At 44.2% G+C, this 25,163-nt stretch overlaps 1 protein-coding gene across 2 annotated transcripts in view; it reads left to right on the top strand.

The window, feature by feature from the left end:
• The first annotated feature begins 359 nt into the window (after positions 1-359).
• Positions 360-25,163, top strand: part of LMF1 (lipase maturation factor 1) — a 161,505-nt gene continuing 136,701 nt past the window's right edge. Inside the window, exons 1-2 of one of the 2 annotated variants that reach the window (XM_088657377.1) lie at positions 360-551; positions 5,028-5,337. The gene's annotated coding sequence lies outside the window, so the exon portion shown is untranslated. Of the gene's footprint in view, positions 552-5,027; positions 5,338-20,485; positions 20,535-25,163 lie in introns of those variants that run through there. The other variant, XM_088657378.1, reaches the window with a different exon arrangement.

Genomic DNA, 25,163 nt, shown 5'->3' with positions numbered 1-25,163 from the left:
CATCGTGCTTGGATCTTTCAAAATCTGTCTTGCGGCAGAGCACAAAAATCCAGCTCATGTTGCGAATTTCACAGAAGCCAGTTTGGCAATTAAACGACGTAATATAATTATTTCATTCATTTAATTAGGAATTCCCCCTTGAGTTAGTTCACCACTGCAGTCCCACGCGCGACCAGCTCGCAGCAAGAGCAAAGGAGCGAACGAAGTCAAGCTTCCCGGGGGGGGGGGCGAGAGAACGCACTAGAGCGCGCGTGCGCCACTGCCCTCTCCAATGGCCGCGCGCTCCGTGGCGTCTCCAAAATACGCCGCCCGAGGTTGGGAGAGCACGCGCTGTACCGCGCTGGGCCATTGGGCCCGCCCACTTCAAACAGGCATGGCTGCGAGTAGGGAGGACCTGAGGCGGCGGCGAGGGGCTGGTGGGGAGGCGGTCGCAGCCGCCTCAGCCCCCGGCGCGGAGGAATCGCGCCTTCCCCCAGCTCCCTCCTCCCTGCGCCCTGGTACCTTTTGGCTGACGCGCCTGGCGCTCCTGCGCGCCACCGCCTTCATTTACTGTGAGTGCCTGCCTGGAAGGGGACGGGGAGGTCGAGATGGAGAAATCGGCGATGGGGCTTCCAAATCCTCGCCATCAATTCTCTATTCCCAGCAAACGATTTTTATTTGGTGGTGGTGGTGGTGGTGGGGATAGATAATAAGCACCTTTCTCCCCTGATTTTTTGTTTTTTTTAAAAAGAAACTGACAGACTGCAAATCCTAACCTCCCACATACCCCATTGAATTCATTGGGACTTTCTCATAAATCAGGAAACCGGAAGGCGTCAGGCAAAACTCCCCCTCCTTCCCTGCAAATAAGAAAAATGATTGCAAAGGCTGTTGTTGTAGCTCTCTCTGCACAGAAACAAGCTGAAGGGAGAGTGATGCCTCCTGGGGCAAGGAGTGCAAACAGATAGTTTTGTACTTACTTGGCTTCTACTCTACCAGTTCAGCTTCCAAGTATTTTACAGTATTACTTTCCACAGAAATACTCATTTCTGTCTTGTGAAACGCCCTTAGATCTTTTGATGAAGGGCAGTATATAAATCTAATAAATCAATAAATTATTATTATTATTAATACCATGCATAATTTTACAAGTTTCGTTCATGTTACCTCTTGCAATTCCAGCAAGCTCTGCTTTTGAGAATGGTCTTTAGGAATCTGGAATGAAGATGATTTGGGACACAGGGCAAGGACTTAGGGAAGTAAGATTTGCACTGCAGGATTCAGCGTGATAGTCAGGTGCCGCATGTGCCAAAGAAGAGACCTGTCAGTTCCGCTTGACTTGCCCACCCAATCAAAGGAAGAAAAGAGCAGAGTGTAAAAACCTGGAATGTGTTGCTTACAGCCCTGTTGATTTGCAGCCTGAAGATATATTTTCTTTACATTGTAAATAATAAATGCACAGATATTGAAGGTTTCTTTAGGTTTCTAGCTTTTCAGAAGAAAGCTGCAGGTGTGTGTATTTCATAAGCTCACTGGTAGAGCAGCTGCTTTGCATGCAGAAGGTCCTAGGTTCAATTCCTGACATCTCTGGGTTGTGCTTGGAGAGACCCCCCTGTCTGAAACCCTGGAGAGCCTATGCCAATCAGTGTAATCCACAGATAGGGGACCCTTTCAATGAATGGGCAAGATCCTGAGGCCCCACCACCCCAGCTTGTAACCTGGATAGATGGGAGTGGCCACCCACCTTTCACTCGCCTGATGTCTTGATGTCAGGAGACCAATTTTCTGTTTGTAGGGTGGCTTGAGTTGAGTTCAAGCCATACTGCAAAAGAAGAGCCTGGCCAGCCCAAGGCAGGGCTTGGAAGTCATCACCAACCAGCATTCATTTCAGGTTCTACTATATTGGGAGCCTCCGACAGGAATCATTCTCAGTGATACTTTGCATTTGGCAGCAATGGTTAAAGGTGCCAAGTTCACGCCTTGCTTTCTAAGGAACAGTTGGGAGAACATTTTAAGCCTCCCAGTTGTTTATTTGCAGCCACATATTTACATATATGGCATGAGGACACCAGAAGCGCTTCCTGGAACAGGGAAATAAATGGGCCACCTGGTCAAGCATCCTGTTCTCACAGTGGCCAACCGGATGCCCATTATGGGAAGACTGCATGCAGGACCTGAGCACGAGAGCCCTCTACCCACCTGCGTTTTCCAGCATCTCGTATTCAGAAGCATTACTGCCCCAACTGTGGAGGCAGCACATAACCATCATGGCTAGTAGCCATCGATAGCCTTCTCCTGCTCCTTGAATTTGCCCAATCCTCTTTTAAGTTGGTGGCCATCACTGCCTCTTGGGGAGCGAATGCCATATTTTAACCATGTACTACATGAAGATATCAGATGTCGTGTGGGACTTGGATAAAATAGCCTCGCTGGCCAAATTAGGACCCTGGCCTGGGTTAATTAGGCCTGATACTTCCCCACTGGTTGTGTACGGACTTCAGTGGACTATTGGCCTCGTGGCATCTTCCCCTCGTGCTTCACTACTGCATGTGGCCAGCACTTTTAACTATGATTTTAAGAAAATGGTTTGTTTTATGTTTTGTTACTGCTTTTTTGTAAGGAGCTTCGGTGGGAATGGGGAGAAGCAGATGTGTCTCGAACGTTTTGCATTTCATGTCTTTTCATCCTTATTGAGCATGAATATCGGGATTATTTCTTCCTCGAACCAGGACAATCTTTGGGTGGGGATTGCAACACAAAGGAAAGGCTGGGGCTAGATCAGCAGACCTAACAAGTCTGGATGGTTGAGACTCCGTGCCTGTTGGGTTGTTCTTATTATTACCACAATTGTACTAATTGTCTTCTAAACCACAGTGTCAAGGCGATTTACACATATGATAACTGAAAATAGCTAAAAACACAGAAACAAGAAATACATCTAAAACTGGACCAAATTCCTAACAAGTGGACACTTGTGGTAAAGATCTGTTTGTCCAGATTGGGGTACACCATTGGAACAATAATGTTTTCAACTGTTTCTGGGTAGTGGGCAACTGTATATAGACAGATGGTCTGACTCTGAATAAGGCATCTTCCTATCTATGACCTCATCCCATGTAATGCACAGAAAATAGCTTTAAGACAATATGAAAATGAACAGCTTCTACTGCGTTCCACTAGATTTCCAGAAGTGACTTTTACGTTGTGTGAAAGCTTAAATATAATATGGAAATTAGCAGTTAGGGAAAACGTCAAATGGACTGTTGTGTGAATGGAGCCCAACTGAGCTTCTTGCCATTGTGAACCTGTCAGGCCTCTATTTCAGGGGCCTCTTTGTGGCCTCATGTGTACTGCTTCTAGATGTGTATTTTATGTCCAACCTGCATGTAAATAACAGTGTACACTCTCTGTTTTATTTCTGTTTTTGTCAGAGTGTATCTTAGTCCTCCTCATTTGCTCTTCCTTTGTTTATCTTTGCTCTCAAGCCAGGGGTCTAATTTGTACTTCTAGGAGCTGATGAGCAGTTGGGTGGCAGGCCAGCAATTTTGAGGTAAATTTTGATTAGCACTTGAGGAAAAGCTCCTTGGCCAATTGCAGTGTTAATCAAGGTAAATTAGGTTGTGGAGGGTTCCCCACTCCATCGACCCTTACCCTGGAAGGAAGGGAAAAAAATATTTTTGACCAAAGTGGATATATTAAACTGTGGGGGAAGTTTCATGAAGGCCACAGGCTTGATTTGGATTTCTTCATGTGCCTTAACTATCAGTTATGACTGCTTTGGTGTGATGGTGGAACGCCTGCCCTGTGGAATGCCCTCCCAACAGATGTCAAAGAGGAAAACAACTACCAGACTTTTAGAAGACATCTGAAGGCAGCCCTGTTCAGGGAGGCTTTTAATGTTTAATAGATTACAGTGGTACCTCTACTTACAAATAACTCTACTTACGAATTTTTCTACTTACAAATGGAGCTCCGTCCGCCATCTTGGATGCGGTTTAGATAGGATTTTTTCTACTTACGAATTTTTAGATGGGGTTGCTTCGACTTACGAATTTTTTCTCCCAATGCATTCCTATGGGATTCGACTTACAATTTTTTTCGACTTACAAATGTGTGTTCGGAACGCATTAAATTCGTAAGTAGAGGTACCACTGTACTGTGTTTTATTTTTCTGTTGGAAGCCGCCCAGAGTGGCTGGGGAAACCCAGCCAGATGGGCAGGGTATAAATAAATTATTATTATTATTATTATTATTATTATTATTATTATTATTATTATTATTATAGCATAGCCTACCAGACACCTGCTTACCTAGTCGCCTGTGGTGGGTAAGTGTCGCCTCCAGGTGACCAAGCAAACAAATTGAACAAAAAAGGTGGTTTTGGTTCCCTCTCATCCTTTTTTGTGTGCGCTGTATATTATTTAGGCATATGTTGGCTGGCAAGCAAAGGCTGTCACCTGGTTACATTTATTTATTTATGGTAGATTATTTATATACCGTCCTTTACACAAGCCACAGGGTGTTTTATAGTAAAAGTAAATAAGATGAGAAGAATACACGCAATCTGTAAAAAGATACAAGCCTTAAGAGTAACAGCACAACTGTCAGTAGGTAGCAAATTACTAAAAGATGCAGCAAATGCTCTAAACAAGCAAGCAAGCTAGCTAGCTGGAATTTGCTCCCACAAGAGGCAATGATGGCCATCAACTTGGATGGCTTTAAAATAGGATTGGACAAAATCACGGAGGACGATAAGGCTATCAATGGTTACTACCCCTGATGGCTATGTTCTGCCTTTACTTTTGCAGGCAGGAATGCTTCCAAATACCAGTTGCAGGAAGCTGCAGGAGGGGAGAGTGCTGTGGCACTCAGGTCCAGCTTGTGGGCTCATTGGGCCACCTGGTTGACTACTTTGAGAACAGGATTCTGGACTAGATGGGTCACTGACCTGATGCAGCAGCCTCTTCTTGCTCCCACAATAATTCTGCTTTACTTGGACTGATGTGTCTCCGCTAACATGCCTTTCCCTTTATCTTTTTCTTTGCAGTTGTAGCTTTTCTGGTAGCTAAGCATCAAAACAAGGCCCTGATTGGAGACCAGGGACTCCTCCCTTGCAAGTTGTACCTGGAGAGTGTCAAGCGCTATTTCAAGGGGAAGATAAACTTGGACGCCTTAAGCTATGCCCCAACTTTAATTTGGTTTTTGGATTGGTCCAGCATGGACAGTGTCCTGGATGCCTTTGCTGTGGCTGGCTTGGGGATCTCGACTTTTATCCTGGTCACCGGCTGCGCCAACGTGATCCTCATGGCTTCCCTGTGGGCTCTCTACCTCTCCTTAATTAACGTGGGACAGGTCTGGTAAGTTGGTTATTCTTCTCTGTTATTCTTGTTGCTTGTCATTCTGAGGACCCTCAAGTTATTAAGATGATGGTGTAGAAATAATGAAACATCTCATAGGCTCCCCACCCCTACCCCCAACTTCATGCCCACCAGATGTTTTGGTCTATGACTCATATTGTAGGAATGCCCCGTTCCTTTGATGTAGAATGGTTAAGAAACGTTTTAAATAAAGAACGATTCTCCATGCCTCTATGCCAGAATCCCGTCCAATGAATCTGTCTACTAGGAATAGGTAAGAAATCTAAGGTAGCCAGGGTGTGTATGTGGAATTTGATTTCTGGGCTATGACAGTTTGGGGTTGGCATTCAGAATTGCCTTGGAAACACAACATGAGTGATGGGATGATACCTTCATTCTCTCCCCAGGTTCATCTTTAGGAAGAAGGCTGGGGCTCATATATGCCCAAAGCAAGATGTTCAAAGCCCTAAATGACTTAGGCCCCAAATACCTGGTATACCAAAGACCCTCCTAGGTGTTAAGATCAGTAGTGGGGGCCGTCTTGGTAGTTCCATGCTTCTCAGATGTTCAGTGAGTGGCAGCCCAGGAGAGGGCCTTCTCTGTGCCTGCCCTGAAGTTGTGGAATTCGTTCCCCACAGAGGTGTGCCTGGCTTCTTCACTCAGTCTATAGCCTTTGATGAATGCTGAAGATTCATCACTTTCTCCTGACCCTTGGCACCTGAGATATATGTCTTCAGAGTTCTCCCTATTGCTGTGGTTGTGGGCTTTTTTAAACTGTTTTTAATTCTGAATTTGTAATTGTTGGGACAACCACAACAACAAGAAGAAGTAATAATTCCTGCACTACGGGCATTTGGATCTTTTCCAACTCCACAATTCTATGGTTCTTTGAATAACAATGCCCTAGAGGGGATGGGACCCTCACCGTGGTGAGCACAACAAATGGATTTAGGGAACCCTGCTGAAGAAACTGCAGGGTTCCTTTGCTCCAGTTGTCCAGAGGGCTGTGAGACTGATTGACAGCAGGATCATGCTCAACTTGCTGAGCCTTGCTGAGCCTTCCTGAATGGGCACAGAAACTTGGTGTCCTTGGGAGGCCATATGGTGCCTCTTGGGAATGATGACATTTCTGGCTCTTTCTTTGCTGGAGCAGGACTGTGGCTTTGAAGGAACCACATGTGCTATTTGAGGCTGGATTGTTATTTGGGTTTACTGATTCCCTTTAAGAGAGAGAGAGAGTGTGTGTGTGTTTGTGTGCAAAACATATGAAGTTGGATTCAGCTCCCTCACTGGATAATTTATGGGAAACGGTAGCTTTTGTCGAGAACCACATAGCAATTTGATCAAGGAGGACGAGGTTAAGGGGAGTGGGACTAGGTGTTGCCCTTCATTCATCTCAATTTTAGTGGCAGTATAAATTATGGAGAAGTATGAAATCGAGTTAATGTTGTAAAGAAGGGTGGGATAGTTGTAAAAAGTGGCTTGTTGACTGTTGAAAATTCCTCTGCTTCCCCCCTGCCCCATTCAGATTTCTCTGAATGTCATTACAGTCGTACCTCGGTTTATGAACCGCTCGGGTTGCGAACAGTTCAGGTTACAAACTCCGCAAACCCGGAAGTGTTTTCGGCGTGCGCGCGTCCCGCGCCTGCGCAGAAGCGGCATGCGCGCTTTGCGCATGCGCAAAAGCGGCGCTCTGTTTGCGACCTTTTCGGGTTACGAACTGCAACCCGGAACGGATCGCGTTCGTAACCCGAGGTACTACTGTATTCTTGTATATATACTGTGACATTCAGTTGCTTAGCTGTATCTTTGTGGGTTATTAAAATAATAATTAATAAATGGAGCTTGGGGTACAAAGTGGTATGGATTTATGTTTAATATACCGCACCAGTTGAAAAAAATGTAACTCAGGACTCTATTCTAAGAGTAGAAACACAACACAGTCATCATGGTGTGTGTGTGTGTGTGTGTGTGTGTGTGTGTGTGTGTGTGTATATTCCAGTAGCACCTTAGAGACCAACTAAGTTTGTTCTTGGTATAAGCTTTCGTGTGCGTGCACACTTCTTCAGATACACTGAAACAAGTCACCAGACCATTATATATAGAGGGTCTATATATAAGGGTCTGGTGACTTCTCTTTTAGTGTATCTGAAGAAGTGTGCATGCACACGAAAGCTTATACCAAAAACAAACTTAGTTGGTCTCTAAGGTGCTACTGGACAATTTTTTTTTTATAAATTTCGACTGTGTCAGACCAACACGGCTACCTACCTGAATCATGGTTAGTAACCATTGATAGCCTACTCCTCTTCCACGAAATTTGGCCAGTCCTCTTTTAAAGCCATCCAAGTTGGTGGCTGTCACTCTCTCCTGTGAGAGTGAGTTCCCTACTTTAATGTCTGCTATTTCCTGCTGGAGAGGGTAGTTTTCAGTTATCCTCCACAGCAGCCAGACTAGCTGAGATTTCTGCCGTACTTCTTGCATGTTCCATTCCTTGCCCATCATGGCTTCTGGGCTGGGGCATCATGTTGAACCCGGGTCTGTTTGGACCAGTCTCTGCTAACCGTGGCCAGTTTTGGCTGCCGTGTTGGCCTTTGCCAACCTGGTGCCCTCCAGATGCTTTGGGGTACAAGTCCCATCATCCCCAGCCAACGTGGCTGTATAATGATGGGAGCGTGGCGGTGCTGGGCTGCAGCTGATGGGACGTAGTCCAAAGCATTTCGCATGCAGCAAGTTGGCAATTTATTCAAAATGGGAGGCAGTAGTTTGGTATGCTCCAGGGTGCCCTTGGAGGCCTAGAACCTCCCTCTTGGGGCCTTGATGTAGACTTTGGTATGGTCTTGAATGTTCCATGCTCTAGTAGTTCTGCTCTGCCTTTCTGAACACACCTATTTGCAGAAGGAGGCTGATTCTGGTTATGAACCGGCAGCCAATGCAGCAGTTTTGAAACGGCTCCTGCTCCTTGTACCAACTGAAGTTTAGAATAAGTCTTGAAGGACAGACCCCATTGCAGTAATCCGCTACGGAAGTTACCAGTATCCACTGAAGGCCTTCCTTTTCCAACAAGACTTTTTAAGTGGAGATCTTTTGAAAATCCTAGTCTGTACCGGTATCTACATTGACTTAGAAATTTTTATTTGCTTTTTGTTTAAATCTATTTGGGATGTTTTATGGAAAGAAATTCGTAACATAAATGAAAGGACCCCCAGTTTTCCTTCTGTGCCTCTGAGATGCCTGTATGCCAGAGAGAAAGGAGCATAGGAGCTGCCTGGTGCATGGCAGAGTGAGGCAGTGGGCAAGCTATATGCGACACAGGACCCTCCACCAATGCGGGTTCATCCCTGTGCCTCGTTGGGCTTCCTTTTCCAGGCCTTGATACTGATACATGGAATTTGGAAGCAAGAAAGATTTTCATGCAGGAGCATCCAAAAGGATATTTTTTCTTTGGCACCCGGTTGGTGCACCTGGATATCCCGAGCCCTTTTTGTTTTCTAGCATCTGGTGAGTGGAGACAAAGTCTTGAGTTACATGAGTGGCCGGTGTGAGGTTTCTGATGGGAAGCCAGTTCAAAGGTAGATAAGCTGATGGGTTATTTTTCTCTCCCTCTTTTTTTGAAGAGCAATGCAGTTTCCCCTCTTCTATTTTTTCCTTGCCAGCAAGGGCCAATTTATTCTTTTAAAGTCCCTTCTTATTTTAATTTTTGAAGCATTTATCTATTTGTTTTGGGTCAGAAGCTTCAGATACCAGGCGCTGTTGACTTGAGTGTGACTCTTTTCAACTCCAGTCCAGCTGGCTGAGACGCAGGACGGAAAGGAAGCTTCGGCAGAGGAACTGCCCCCTTCTCTTCTCTTCTTTTTTTTGCAGCGTAAATCAGTGAAGGTTTCAGCTACGTGCCTGTTGATGTACCCTAAGGGGCTCATGCCTCTCCAGTTTTACAGCAGAGCGAGCAAATAACATTCATGCTTGAGGATAAATGTTGTTCGACATTTCTACCTATTTGAGGAACTCCCTTGGGTCCATCTAGCTCAGTATTGTCTATACTTGTGGTTCCCAATTTGTGGTCCATGGACCCTAGGGATCCACATAACCCACCCAGGGTTTTGTGGCACATACCTGTCAATTGTCTGGGACATCCCATTTTGGGGTGCTGTGCTCTCGTGTGGGAGCATTGCCTGGAAGACGCACATCTCAGTCTAGCTGCTGGGACATGTTGGGGGGGGGTATGGTGGCACCCTTCCCATATCAACATTTTCAAAAGCAGGGGATCCCTGTCTTGGCTTTTGAAAAACAGAGGGTCTGCAGTACATAGGTAATGGGGAACCAGTGGTCTACACTTATTGTCAACAGCTTTGCAGGATTTCAGACAAGAGTCTCTCTTAGTCCTACCTGGAGTTGCCATCAGGGCTTGAACTTGGGACTGTCTGTACACAAAGCAGATGCTCTACATTGAACTGCAACCTTTCCCCCTTTTCTGCAGAGAGCTCGCCACATCTCCCTTGTGCTTTCCAGAGGATCTGGGTTGTGTGTGGAATTGACTTGCGCAAACCTACACCCAGAGTGGCTGGGGCAACCCAGTCAGATGGGCGGCATAACAACAACAACAACAGGTTCCAGGGTATAGGTTGAGGGCGCACAAGGCCACCCCCTTTGCCTGAAGCTAAGCAGGTCTGGGTCTAGTCAGTACCTGGAACCACGTGTACATAATGCATTTATATACGGCTCAATACGGTATTTAGAATCTCAATGTGTGTGCCACTTTGGGTTGCACGAGGGAGGGAGGGAGGGCAAGAGACTGTCTCCTACAAGAGGCAGTGGTGTCTACCAACTTGCATGGCTTTCAGAGAGGTTTAGAGAAATTCACGGAGGAGAAGGCTATCAGCGACTACTCACCCTGATGGCTATGTTTTTTTCCCCTCCACCGTCGGAGGCAGTCATGTTTCTGAAAAACCAGTTGCTGGAAAATGGCAGGAAGGAAGGAAGAGTGCTCTTGTTCTCGGGTCCCTCCTGTGGGCTTCCCACTGGGGCATCTGGTTGGCCACTGTAAGAAGTGGATGCTGTACTAGATGGGCCACACTACCTTCTTGTTATGTTCTTACTCCCACAATAATTCTGCTGTACTTGGATGGATGGGTCTCCAATAACATGTCTCCTCCGAATCTTTTGTTTTCTGTGCAGTTGTGACTTTTTGGGTGGCTACTAGTCATGATGGCTATGTACTGTACTCCCTGCGCCGGAGGTGGCCGAATACCAGCTGCTGGGAAATTGTTGCAAGGAGGGGAAGTTCTTTTACTTCCAGGCTTCATATAGGCAGCTGGCCCTTCATAGTGGGCACAGGATGCTCAACTAGGTGGGCCTTTGTTCCAATCCAGCAGGGTTCTTATGCTCTTATGCTTGTGGCCTGCAGCTTTTGACTTCCTGCAGCCTGCTTTCCTCTGCTCCAGAACTTCCTGGCTCTTCCTATTTGAAGGGAAGACACGCTGGTGGTTTCTCCTATGAGAAGCAACCTATGATCGGATTAGGATTGCTTTAACAAAGCTTGGGGGATTTGGAATTGAAGCCAAGGCAGGAATTCAAAACCTCTTGTAGAGCTGGGGCGAGGTTGCTCTGTTGTTTTAGGATTTCCTGATAATGAGCTATGTTCTTGGAGTGTACAGTGAACTTTGGAAGAAGTACCTGTTTGGATCTATTGGTTGTGGGAAATTTGGCACCAAGAGATAATTTGTTTTTGTTATTTATCCATATGTGTTTAGGTCTTATATATATATATATATATATATATATATATATATATATATATATATATACGGTATGTGTGTGTTTGTGTGTATATGCATACATGTACATATGTGTGCATACACACCAAATCTACAATACAAAATCAAAACTCTAAAACATACATGAGAACAGCATATATCTGCACATATGCAGAATGCTGGATTGCTGAGCAGTATGATCCAGAATGAACGGGGGGAGAGTGAAGTTCTCTCCCCCCCCAAAATAAATTCTTTATTGTTTTAATGTTTTAAAATACAAACTTGGTAGCGAAAAAAGAAAAATACATACACAAAATATAAAAAACTCACACAAAGATTGCTGAACAAAAAAAGAAAAAACCACAAAAAATATTCCATAAAAAAGAGCTCTTCCAATTATTCTCTCTGTAATTTATGTTATTCTTATTTTATCACCCATTTGTGAATACTATATCTACATATCATTTCATCTCTTATAGCAGGTTCTTTTATACCAGGTTCAGTCTAAGTCTGCTATTAGGGTTTCAGATACTCCATTTTTCAGTAGTGAAGTTCTCAGCAAGTATCTAAAAGATGCTGTGGTTGGTGTCTTCTGGATAACATGGAGAGCGGAATAAACATTTTAATACTTCCATGATTTGGATTGCAGTCAAAATTTCAATAATCCAGTTTGTGCAATCTGCTAGTCCCCATCGTGCACCTCACTGCAACTGGATGATTGCCATGGATGCTGGCTTCATCCTGATCTCTGGTACTGCATTTGGTGTGTATTTGGTTTTGTTTTTTTAAAAAATCTGGATTATGTCAATTATTCTGGTTGAAATCTTGTGCCTGTGAGATTGTTATTATGTATTTCTTTATACCCAGACTTTTCCCCTTATGGGACTCAGGGCAGCTTACATAAAAAAAGAGAGAACTGCTAAAAACATAGAAAAAAAAGTCATTAAAAAAAATTAAACTATATACATGTATAAAATCTGTTAAAACCATACAAATAAGTACAATAAAAAACAACATGGCACTAGCCGTTTCATTAAAAGCAGTCCATTCCCAAAAGCCGGTTTGAACAAGAAAGTCTTTACCTGCTGACAGAAGGACAACAAGGAGGGAGTCAGTCTGACTTCTCTAGGGCAGAAGTTCCAAAGTCTGGGAGAAGCCACCAAGATTCTGAATTAGTCCTCCTGGTCTGATGTTGAGTTGAGGACAGACATTGTCCTTGTCTTGCTTATGAGGAGGACCCCTTCTGCTGGTTGTGCTGTGGATTTAAAGTGATACCATCAATTCTGTACTGAAGATCTAATTTTACATCATTGAAAGTCAGTTGCTCAGGCTTTCATGCTAAGCTCCACCTGGACCCGGATTAGTGGCACCGAAATCAGAAGAATAACATACAAGTTGCATGATGAGCCTTTTCCAGATAATGTAAACATAGACATTGAATCAACATCCTAGATACCATAGCTGGTGTCATACAAGTGGATGAAAGTGTGATCTGTGTTTCAAGAGATCTCCAGTTCAAATCTCGCCTTAGCCATGAACTTGCTTGCAATCCACAGCTTTCTCAGTCACCTACCCTGCTCTAGTATGTGATAATACAGTACAGGTTAATTTTACAAGACTGTTACAAGGATTACAGAGTTAATATAAATGAAGGGTTGAAATTATTGGACCTCAGCTTGTTGTGTCCATCTTTCTTCTTTAAAAGGTCTCTTCTAAGTACAGTGGAACCTCGGTTTATGAACACCTTGGTTTATGAATTTTCGGTTTACGAACGCCGCAGACCCATCTGGAACGGATTAATTCACTTTCCATTACTTTCAATGGGAAAGTTTGCTTCAGTTTATGAACGCTTCAGTTTAAGTACTCTGCGGACCGTCTGGAACAGATTAATCCACTTTCCATTACTTTCAATGGGAAGGTTCACTTCAGTTTATGAACGCTTCAGTTTATGAACAGACTTCCGGAACCAATTGTGTTCATAAACCGAGGTACCACTGTAGACCCAACAATTGGATCTTGGCCTAAGGGTTGCATTCAGCTACGTTCTCCATGGAGCAGATCTATTGAAATTGATGGGCATGATGACTAACATAGATAGGTTCATTAATTTCAATGGGTCTCCTCTAATGAGAACTTAGTTGGATGCAACCCCATATGTTGGATCCAGATGAAGCTAGTTGCAGTTAAGTCTCACTGAAATTAGTGGGGCAAATCAGTCATGACATAAGAGCATTTCAGTGAGATTGAAGTGCAACTAACTTTATCTAGATCAGTTGTTCCAAAATGTTTTTGGACTACCGTTCTCTTCGTCCCGTAAACTCACTCCCAGTGCACCTACCCTATAAAAGGCATTATTCCGAATAGTGGTTTGCATGATCCACTAAGGAAGGTAATCTCCCCCCTTGATGGTGGTACTGCCCATTTTGGGAACCATTGAATTTAGATCTAGTCCATGGAGCTGGTTTAAAAGCTTTCAGTGAAAACAACAATATCTTCCTATGCATTTTGGGGGCAAAAAGTGTTATGTGTTAGAGCCGCTTTTCACTTGGCGTGCTGCAGAAAATTTCATCACAAACAACAACATACCGGTAGTAGCCCTTTGGCAATAAGCTTCAGAAATGCCTTTGTTTATCACGGTCCAGTCTATGGCCTTCTCCATTCCTCCTTTGCTCCCCTCCTCCTGATGGAAAAAAAGAATAATTTCTAGAAACTTAAACCAAAAGTTAAAGGATCTCAGGGGGGTCATCCTTCCTGTAGGAAGCAGATTTTGGCACCTCTTGCTGATATTGTGGTGGTGGTGGTTCTCGGGGAGAGACGGCCGGGCGTATCAGTTTCAAAGAATGCTGTGTGCGGCTGATATGACATATTAATGAAACGAAGATTAATACCATGTGACACTGCTGCTGCTTAGCTGTACAAGCAGGGGCTAACGAAGCTAATTGAAAACATACTCCTGGTTCACAAAATTATAACTTAGTGACGGCTTATGTCAGAAAGGAATAATTTTCATCCCATCTTGAGCTGCCTCTGGAGCGATCTTGGCCCCCTGGCCCTAATCCTGTAAAAGATCAAACACACATCCTAGGCTGGTTAGTGCAATTTCAGAAAGAGGCAAGCAGGAGCGAAGACTAACATTTCAGCACTCCCACCCCCCAATAATTAAAATTAGACTTCACTAGTTTGATGCTATAGAAATGTGCTCTGAAAGTATAGACGCCCCCCCCCCCAATTCTGTTGGGTAATATAGAACACCAGGTTTCTTCAGAATTACTTTGGGGCTTCATCTCATGTAGTCTAACAGACCCATTGAAATTGATGGGCATGACTAACACAGGTTCATTAATTTCAGTGGAACTACTCTGATTAATTCTTAGTTGGATATAATCCAAAGAACTCTGGAAGAGGAAAACCTGGGATATAATTATTTCTAAGATACATTTGGCTGCTGTGGTGTAGTGCTTAAATGCGAGATACCAAGGTCCAAATCCGACTGCCGTGACGCTCACTGAATGATTTTGGGCCAGTCCCTCTTTTTCAGTACAACCTACTTCACAGGGTTGTTCTGAGGGGACTGTGGATCTTCTTGGGCTCCTAGGAAGGGAGGTGGGATATAAATGTAGTAACCAGTGCTTTTTTGGTTTTAAAAGAACATCCCAGTACTTATATATCGAGCATAGAGCTGTCAGGACCAGCACAAAATGACTGCCATGGTCAGCAAAACTAAGATGTGTTGGCACTCTGTACTGGTGAATACTGTCACACACACAAAAAGCCGTGGTGGTGACAACGATGATTATAATAATACTAAATAATAGCAATAGCAGCTCAGGCCACTTGCTGCAACGGCACTACAGCCATACCTTGGTTTATGTACGCTTCGGTTTGAGTACTTTCAGTTTAAGTCAGGCACCCCCAAACTTCGGCCCTCCAGATGTTTTGGACTATGTTATAAGAATTTTGAGGTCATATATATATATATATAATAATTGTTCATAAAACATGTACATGAATGTACAGAAACATGTCTGAAGCAGCACAGGAAGACAGGACTGACTGACACCATTTTGACTCTCTCAGACCTGGCGTTCCTCTGCAAGGAAGAAGGGGGGGGGGAACCTTCTCATTGTCTCAGGAATTAAAGTGATAATCCCTGGCATCCTGATACCTGGGTGCCAGACAAAAGGGTGTGATTAACTTGGCTGGGAAACAGGGAAATGTAAATATCTCTCTCTTTTGTTGATTAGGTTTGGGGGGCAGGGGGCAGGGTCCAGGATGCTCAGATTACTGCCACCAGACCTCCCCTTTCATGATGTACCTATGATGAATCTAGGGAGGGCGGTCTTGGGCTACACCCCTTCTGTGACATATGGATGATGCTTCTGGGGGGTGGGCTGAAACCAATTTCAAATTTCTTTTTAAGGGCAAGACACCTCTGTTTGGGGTTCCTTCCTTGTTCTCCTGCGTGAGAGGAAGGACCCTGTTGCAACAGCGAAAATAAAAGTGCCTTGCTTCGTACGTCCTGGTTTGGTCTCTGTTATTTGGTGGGCAGGAGACGCTTAAATTCGTCTGCTTGCCTGGATCCTTGGGCTCTCCCTGGGTCAGGATCCATTTCTCTGGGTTCATAGGAACCAGCTTAAATTTTACTTCAACTACAATTCCCATCTTCCCCAACCACTGGTCCTGTTAGCTAGGGATCATGGGACTTGTCGGCCAAAACATCTGGAGGGCCGCAGTTTGGGGATGCCTGCTTTAAGTACTCTGCGGACCTGTCTGGAACGGATTAATCCACTTTCCATTACTTTCAATGGGAAAGTTTGCTTCAGGTTAAGTACGCTTCAGGTCAGGTTAAGTACAGACTTCCGGAACCAATTGTGTACTTAAACCGAGATACTGTACCATTGTATTTTGCTCCATTGAATTTCTGCTTCTTCGAAACAATGAAGTTGCATTAATGTGACTACTCCGATCTGACTGAATAATAGTAATATTAGTAATAATTGATAATATAATACAGCACAAGGCTGCCTTCATGCAATAAGCTCTGTGTCTGTCAGCTGAGAGGCGGGTCCTTCCTAGGGGAAAGTTTCCCACATTGTCACCAGGGTGCCTCCATTGTAACAATACTGGGGCTGTCAGCAAGGAGTGTCGTCTTTCTCTGCAATGTCCCTGAAAGTCTTTCCTCTCGGTATCTCTTCAGTTTTGTTGTCATTACTTATTAAGTCTCTCAGTATGGGCTTCCTGGAGGTGTCTGGTTTTTGGGTTTGGGATGCTGGATGAGACTGTCCCTTGGTCTGATCCAGCTAGGCCTCTTTTTTAAATTTTTATTTTAAGTGCATATCTGTTTGCAGCTGAACTCCAGGAAGAGATTTACATAGAAGGATAAATCTCAATAGAAATTTTACGGTAACTGATTTTAGCATGGACTTCCGGTCACCATACCTGTCCAACCTAACTATCCCAAAATACAGACGAGCCTTCATGCTGGCCAGACTGGACATGCTACCCTCCGCCGTCCTTGAAGGTCGATTCTCAAAAACACCATACCAGAATTGACTATGTCCCTGCGGAGTTGGCAGCGTGGAGACTGTATCACATGTACTCCTGTCCTGTCCCCTATATAAAGACCTCAGGGATGAGATCATCACACCTCTGATATCCGCCATTTCGGGCCGCCCATCCGAGGATATACTGTTTTTCCTCCTGGCAGACCAGACTGCCCAGACAACAGAGAAGGTAGCCAGATTTATTGAGAGGGCCATGAGACTGAGGGCCGCCAGCTGAAGGACAATAGCGCCTCCTGTGTGAACATATAATTAAGATCTCATCTGTTTCATTTTAATTGTGTTATGCTGAATCCCGAGACAGCACATTTTATTGTTATATATAGCATTTTTCTTTTTTCTTTCCTTTTTACCAGGTTATGTAATATGAATCCTTTGTTGCAATGGCCTTTAGGCCACGCAAATAAATAAAGTTTTACTTACTTAACTGATTTTAGATGCTTTTTGTTATAATTGTTTTTAGAAAGTTTAATCAGTTTTGGTTTTTTTCCTCTTTGTTTTTATTTTTAAATTGTGGATCTGTTTGCCTCCCTTGGCCCCTTGGGGAGGAAGGGTGGGGTATATAATTAATAATAATAATAATAATAATAATAATAATAATGGTTGTTATTATTATTACTACTACTACTTTTCTTTGGGGACCTTGAACTTAGGTTGGCTGTTAATTCAAGGGCTGAAACAAGTTGAAAAAGTTGTTGAAAGAGAAGAAGGGATTTCTAAGTGTCTTGAGCAACTGCGTGAAATAGCTGCAAGGTTGTTACCTCCAATGCAGCCTTCTCCAAACAAATTGATATTCCCAGATGTTTTGTACTGCAATTCCCATCAGTACAGCCATTTTGGACTCTCATCTCCCATTAGTCCCAGACAGCCTGGCTGTTTTGGACTACAGCCCTGGCCAGCAGCCCAAAATATCTGGAGGGCATCAGGTTGGGGAAGTCCAGTCTAGTGGTTGGAACTCACAGTTGACCCCTGAACAAACCAAGATAACCAGCAAAGGAATTTGGTAGGAATGCTTGTTCTTGAGTATAAATGGGTTGTTATTTTGGGACAGCAAACACAAGTTGTTGTTTGTTTGGGTTTTTTTTTATAAAAAAAGAGGAGGCAGGGAAAACCTTTATTTTAGTGCAAATGTTCCCCTTGTTTTTGAATGTGGATATTTGTAATTATAGGGCAGTTCTTTAAAAGATTGGGGACCACAATAAAGTAGATCCAGAAACCAGACAAGTGCTTTCGTTTACTACCCTTGTAAACGCATTTCCTTCCCCCTCTCCCCACCACCATGACCACTGTGGAACGCCAACAGCTTAGCAGCAACTCAAACCAGCTGCCCAAGATGTTACTTAACCCTCCGAAAGGGCTTTCAACTTAATAGTGTGTCAGAAATTGATGGTGAACTTGGACGGTGCCTTGGTACAGCTTCACTTCTGATTAAATGGAACTGCTTCCAGCAGCTCTCCATGGGGTTTTAAGGCACACTGCTCCGGTTTTTATTTAATGTATTGTTTTGCTTGTTTATCTCTTTTTGTGGGAAGTCTCCAGGGGCACTGGCTTGAGTTCTTGAATGGCAGAGTGTCGCAGGGACTGATTTTGGGTGGATGCGCACTATGTGTTGGAAGAAGGGGATCGTGCAGGAGATTAAGGGGGCTGGGCTGATGTTGACATCATGTTAAGTGGGGTTTTAAATGACAAGATAGGCGAGAGCTCAGTACTGAAGATCAGAACTGTGACTGGCAGTGGCTCCGTAGGGTTTCAGACAGCGGTCTTGGGAGAGGCTGAAGATTGAACTTGGGCCTAGTTTGGAGGCTCTAGCTTGTGCAAAAAGCTGTGGCTCGACTGTTAATGGGGACAGACGATCGCCATCACATAACTGCACTGCTCGAAATTCTGTACTGACTGCCCTTAACCTACTGGGCCAGGTTCAAGGCTTGCATATTCATATACAAAGCCCTTAAACAATTTGGGTCCAGGCTACCACAAGGAGTGCCTAATCCCTTTTATCCCTGCCTGATCATCATCTTTGCGGGAGTCGCTGTTAGTAGCCCCTCATGGCTCTGATGCATGACCCCCAGGGCCAGGGGTTGTGCTGTGTTCTGCATTGTGGGCCCAGTTTTATGGAACTCCCTTCCATTTGAGGTCAGACAGAACCCCTCCACCTGGTGCCTATTGTAGACTTTTCCTATTTCAGCAGGCATTTTAATGGATGTTTGATTCTACAGTTTTAACTTACGTTTATCTTTCGTATTACATTTTTGAAAACCACTTAGGAGACTATTGTGGCTAAGTATTATAAGCATGGTTTAAATAATAACAACAAACTGGGACCTGTAAATCATGTGCTCTACTGGTCCTCCCTTTCAAAAACCAAACAATTTGTTACATGGAAGGTACTAGCACATAGGCAGCTTTGAGAGCATTGCCCCATCTAACTCAGGGGTTCCCAAACTTTTTTTCCTCTGGGCCACACTTTCAGGATAAAGATTTGCTCAGGCCACGCCAAACTTTTTATTGATAAGAAATACATTGGAAGACATAAAGAAACAACTCTTAACAGTGCTTGATTTATAACATAGAACACAACTACAGTGGTACCTTGGGTTACAAACTTAATTCGTTCCGTAGGTCCATTCTTAACCCGAAACCGTTCTTAACCTCAGGTACCACTTTAGCTAATGGGGCCTCCCGCTGCGCCGCCAGCGCACTATTTCCATTCTCATCCTTGGGCAAAGTTCTCAACCCAAGGTACAGTGGTACCTCGACTTACAAAGACGATCCGTTCCGCGGCGCTCTTTGTAAGTCGAAGTCTTCGGTTGTTGAAGCGCGATTTTGCGCATGCGTGAACCGCGCGCGCCGCTTCTGCGGAGGCGCAGAACGCGCACACGGCAACAAGACTTCTGGGTTTGCCGACTTCGGAAGTCGAAACCTTCGGAAGTCAAGTCATTCGGCTGTCGAGGTACCACTGTACTACTCCTGGGTTAGCGGAGTTTGTAACCCGAAGCGTTTGTAACCCAAGGTACCACTGTACTGTACTTTATAATTGATCATTGTCCTTGAATCTTCCTGCCACACTTGCCATCCTCTCCTTCCACACCCTTTGAGAACCACTGATCTAACTCAACATTGCCTGCACTGAGTGGCACTGACTCACCAGGGTTTCAGGCTGCGAGTCCCATCCCTACCTGGAGGTGCCGGGATTTGAACCTGGGACCTTCTATATACAAAGCAGATGCTCTACTACTGAGCTATGGCCCCTTCTCCACAGGCATGTGTCAAAGGGCTTCCTGGGGGTGGGGAGGGGAGCTGGTTTGCTGTTTGCCCCCTGTTGAGTGCCTTGTTTTCATTTGTTTATTGATCTTTTTAAAGAAAGTGTATTTCAGCTTTCTGCTCAAAGCCTTCAGATACCAGTAGCTTTGCAGTATTAACAAATCATTGAAAATGCTGTAGGGTCCTTAGAAGAACCTTAAAGGATTAACAAATGGTGTGTGTGTGTGTGTGTGTGTGTGTGTGTGTGTGTGCTTTTGAAAGACAAACAAAATGTCTATGATATGGAATGGCTTCTCAGCTTGCCACTTAAAAATGTTGAAAGTAGCCTGTGAATATTTTGTTCATTTGTTTAGACAATTTATATACTACCGTACTTACATACTGTACTTATTTACCAGAATAGCTAAGCTAAGCAGTTTACAACCTATCTTAAAACATCATAAAGATAAAAGATAAGAAATACTAGGAAAAACCATATTCTAGAGCAACGCAATTAACAACCAAACAGATCATATCATCTTTGTTTTTTTCTTACCTTGCATTGTAACATTTCCCCTCCCATTTCTTTTGCAGGTATTCCTTTGGTAAGTGAACAGGTATTCCTTTTGCAGGTATTCCTTTGGTAAGTAGTTGTATTTTTGTGCACTTTCAGGGTATGTAATATTTTAAAATTTCTCTATTGCTATTCTTCCTCCCCCACTTTTTTTTTTTTAAGGGAAATAGTTATAACCTTTTAGGACTTATGAACACATTTGCAAACAGGATAAACTGTTGTGGGCACACTCATCCCCACACCCTACTCTGTTGTTGTTGTTATTTATTTATTGCATTTATATCCCACCTTTTTCTCCCAGTGTGGTGTAGTGGTTTAGAGCGGTAGACTCGTAATCTGGTGAACCGGGTTCGCTTCCCCGCTCCTCCACCTGCAGCTGCTGGATCACATTGGGCTAGTCACACTTCTCTGAAGTCTCTCAGCCTCACTCACCTCACAGAGTGTTTGTTGTGGGGGAGGAAGGGAAAGGAGATTGTTAGCTGCTTTGAGACTCCTTAGGTAGTGATAAAACAGGATATCAAATCCAAACTACTACTCCTCCTCCTCCTCCTCCTCCTCCTCCTCCTCCTCCTCCTCCTCCCTTCTTCTTCTTCTTCTTCTTCTTCTTCTTCTTCTTCTTCTTCTTCTTCTTCTTCTTCTTCTTCTTCTTCTTCTTCTTCTTCTCCTCCTCCTCCTCCTCCTCCTCCTCCTCCTCCTCCTCCTCCTCCTCCTCCTCCTCCTCCTCCTCCTCCTCCTCCTCCTCCTCCTCCTCCTCCTCCTCCTCCTCCTTCCCAGGAGCTCAAGGTTCTCCCCCTCCTCATTTAATCCCCACCACAACAACCCTGTGAGGTAGTTTAGGCTGAGATGGCTACTAAGTTATCTCCAAAAACCCAGGTGAATGAAACTGGTTTTACCTGCTTGTAGAGGCCCATCAGGGCCTCTGCCATCCAGGCTTTCAGGGGAAAGGGATTCTGGAGCCGGGACACCACAACACAGAAGGCCCTCTCATGTGTCACCACCCACACCTTGATGCCTATCAGATAGTACAGGTTTTGCTTGGTTTCCAGAGGATCCATATGAATTGGTCAGAACTTGTACTGGTAGGTGAATTTGGAAGAAGGCATTTGAGTCACTACAGGACCTTAAGTATCATATAGTAACCTTTGTGGGTGGATGCTTCTTTGATGAGCTTTTGGTTTCAGCTTTGTCCCACTGGCATGCCAGCTGTACCCGGTGCCTCCTAGTAACTTTTTTTGGGATGTTGTAGGAGATTGCCACCACCACCCACCTCTGCTCACCCACCACTCCCGATTCCTGGCTTATGTAAAAACATGAGGAGATACAGCTTCTTCCTCAAGTGGATCAAGTCTTTGAGTCCTGGTTAATCAAACCCTTTGTACACAGCAGGCCCCTGCTCTCTTCCTTCTGTTTTTGGATGAGATGCTTCTGAGTTGGGGTTAATGAAATAAAAATGCCTCAGGCCTCCCCCCGCAGTTCTTTATTTTTTTGGCGAGGAATGCAGGAAACCCACAATATTTTTTTGTTATAATAGAACTGTGGAACAGTGACATTTTGTCGTCTGTCTGTTGTTGTCAAAAGGCATTTAAATATTGCTGAGCTTTTTTTTTGGTGGGGGGAATCCCACTTTAGCGTTGGGTAGTGTTTACTTCAAAGGACAGTCTTAACAGTTCCTGCTGGGATCCTTTGTACCTGCTGGGTGCTTCCTGTTCCCTTGCAGGAAGTGTGGTGCTTGCTTGCTTTTTTATTTTTTTTAAAAAGCATATTTTGAGATTGGCTCTTATTTCAAACAAAAAATCATCTTTATTAATAGTGGGCTATATTGAATGAAACCACTACGTGTGCAATGGAACTTCTCTCCCCGCCTCCCCCAATTTGCTCCAGAGGGTTGGGAAAACCTCAGATCAGATTTTGTTGGGTTGGGGGCGCAGTAGGAGTACGGAAGGTGAAGTTCTGTTGCGCAAGCAGAAGGTATTTCTCAAGTGCAATACCTTAAATTCACCTTGCCTTGAGGCCTATAAGGAACACCTGCATTCAGCAGCAGTCTACCCCTGAATGTGTTCTGCGGCAGACTCCCTCTGCAGGGAGTGCAGCTAGAGAGTTTCTTTTGCATTCTTGCCCTGCTAATGGGCTTCCTGCGGGTATCAGGTTGGCTGCTGGGCTAGAGAGATCGTTTATTCTGATCCAGCAGGGCTGCTTTAAATATTTTTCATTTTTCATTTCTGCATACAAACCCTTTACTTTAGCAGAGATCCACCTCTGAAAAACCGGTGACGTTCTTGGCCTTGTTTTTGATCTGTTTTGCTAAGACGACAACCAGGATGGTGTCTCTGGACCAGGTGTGGCAAAGTTTAAAGCTGTTGGGAGTGCCCCCTGGGTGCAATGGCCTCCGTTGCCCTCGGGGTTGGAATTTCTCTGCTGCGATGTCACTGCCACAAAGCTGAGCCCTAACCGTGTTTGTCATGCTCTGCTGCCCTTGACGGTCTCCCGTGGCCTGGCTTCCTCCTTGATCCCCCTATTCCTTGGGGAGAGAGGGAGGGAGAGAGACCTTCCCTGGTCCCAGAGGTGGAGCTTAACAAGAAGCACCTGTTTCAAAGGCCTGGGACACTTCTACCACAGCTGTTCGCAGTGTTCAGCCATTTCCTGGCCGGCTGGGTCATGAGAATGTTCTCACCACCTAGAGATCTGTTGCTGGGCTTGGGGTGAATTCCCCCACCCCATCCCCAGGGAAAATGTCCTTTAATTTAGCCCTCAGCCACAGATGGCGGACCCTTTTTCCAACGTTGAAATGCAACCCAAAGTAAAGACTAGTTTGCTCCTATTACTATGGCGACTATTAATAATAAAGCTACACATTGCCTTTCACTTATTACAATTAATTTATTAATCACCTTCTAAACCACGGTCTCAAGGCGATTGATGCATAAGATAATTAAGAACAGCTAAAAGCACGAAATACATTTAAAACAAAACTAAAAACCTACCAGTAACAAATGGACACTTGTGGTAAATATCCATTTATCCAGCTGGAAAAGCCTGTCTCAAGGTGATGTACAAACCTACCATTAAGAACTGCTAAGATAGCTAAAAAAAAACAGCACAAAAAACAACTGAGGATAGGGTTAAATGCAATAAAAAAATGAACTCTGAGGCAGAGACCTTATCTTCTAGCTTGGAAAAGTTTGTTGGAATAGAAATGTTTTCAGTTGCTTCTGGGAAGTACAGACAACAACAACAACAACAACAACAACAACAACAACAACAACAACAACAACTAGTGTGTTGTTTCCAATAAACAGGGGCAGCTACACTTAAGGCCCTGCTCAGAGTTACTGAGGAGCCGGTTTCTGAAATTTTGGGGACTTGAAGGAAAATCTCCCCAGCAGAAAGCAGTGACTTACTGGGTATATAAGAAAGAAGGCATTCTCTTAAGCCACCTGGCCCTAAGATGTACAGGGCCAGTAACAGATTGGCAACCAGGGCAAAACCCGCAACAATTTCTGTGCTGGTGGTAATTTGACCCCATAATAGATTTTATGCAGTGGCAACAATGCACTTGGCAGTTTACAGGAAAAAAGCCTTCACCAACCTGCTACCTTCCAGATATTTTGGACTACAATTCCCATCAGCCTCAGCCCCAACCTAAAACATCTGGAGGGCAAAGTGTTAGCAATTGCTTTAATAAGCGCTCCCTCTCTCTCTCTCTCTCTCTCTCTCTCTCTCTCTCTCTCTCTCTCTCTCTCTCACTCTCACTCTCACTCTCACTCTCTCTCACACACACACACACACACACACTCACACTTGTTCAGCCCTGAAGAAAATAATAATATAAAATCTAGATGGAGTGAGGGGAGACACAAAAAGGAAGAAGCAAGGCGCCCACTATCTCTAATTTCCCTGGGGGTGGGGGTGGAAGGAAGATATTTTTTATTCAACAATCTTTTCCAGCTGGATTAAAAGGTCTCTTAGCAGTTCATTTTGTATTGCTTTTAAACCTATCATAAGTTGCTTTTGATACTGCTTTTAAAACCATCTTAGCTGTTTTTATGGCCTGGCCTTGAGACATGAGGCGTTTCATAAATATTATTGTTATTGTTATTCATTTAAAGTAATGAGAATCTTAAAAACGTTTCTTGGAATCGCTTCTGCTCTCTCTTGATTCCAGGGTCCTGTTTGCTTCTTAGCCTGGAAAGGGTTTTTGTGTTTGTGTGTCGATAACTTTTTTTTATTTGTAGAAACGGGACAATTGGGCTGTTGATTATTCCTGTTGTCCGCGTGCGACTGGAAAAAAAAAAAACCTTTCCCCTTCTGCCTTATTAAATCTATTTTTCAAGCTGTCACTTAGCTGGCCTTTAGCGACAGAGTCGGATGTTTATATGGCCCTGGACGCTGCAGTGCTTGTTTCCAATTGTGCGAGCACCTTGCCCCAGCCGTTGTGAATTAAATGCTCCTTGTGACCTCTTGCCCTCCCTGCTCTTAAATTCATGCTTTAAAAACAGCTTAATGAGGGGTTTACTGGCCCAATTGAAAGTTTTTATTAAAACCTATTAGTGTGCTAGAGTAGCCCGCATGAAGGAAGCAATTAGCCCGGAGCAACTCTTAACTCTCTTTCTCTCCTGGCCTACAGCTATGCCAGCTTTTCCGCTAAACTGTTTCCAGATTCAGCCTTAACCCGAAACGTTGCCATTTTTTTTGCATGAG

This window comes from Zootoca vivipara, chromosome 13, assembly GCF_965207765.1.
Source record: "Zootoca vivipara chromosome 13, rZooViv2.hap1.1, whole genome shotgun sequence".
In the NCBI taxonomy this organism is placed as follows: domain Eukaryota; kingdom Metazoa; phylum Chordata; class Lepidosauria; order Squamata; family Lacertidae; genus Zootoca; species Zootoca vivipara.
Note: the sequence above shows the minus strand (reverse complement) of the source record. Positions and strands in the feature narration are given on the sequence as shown.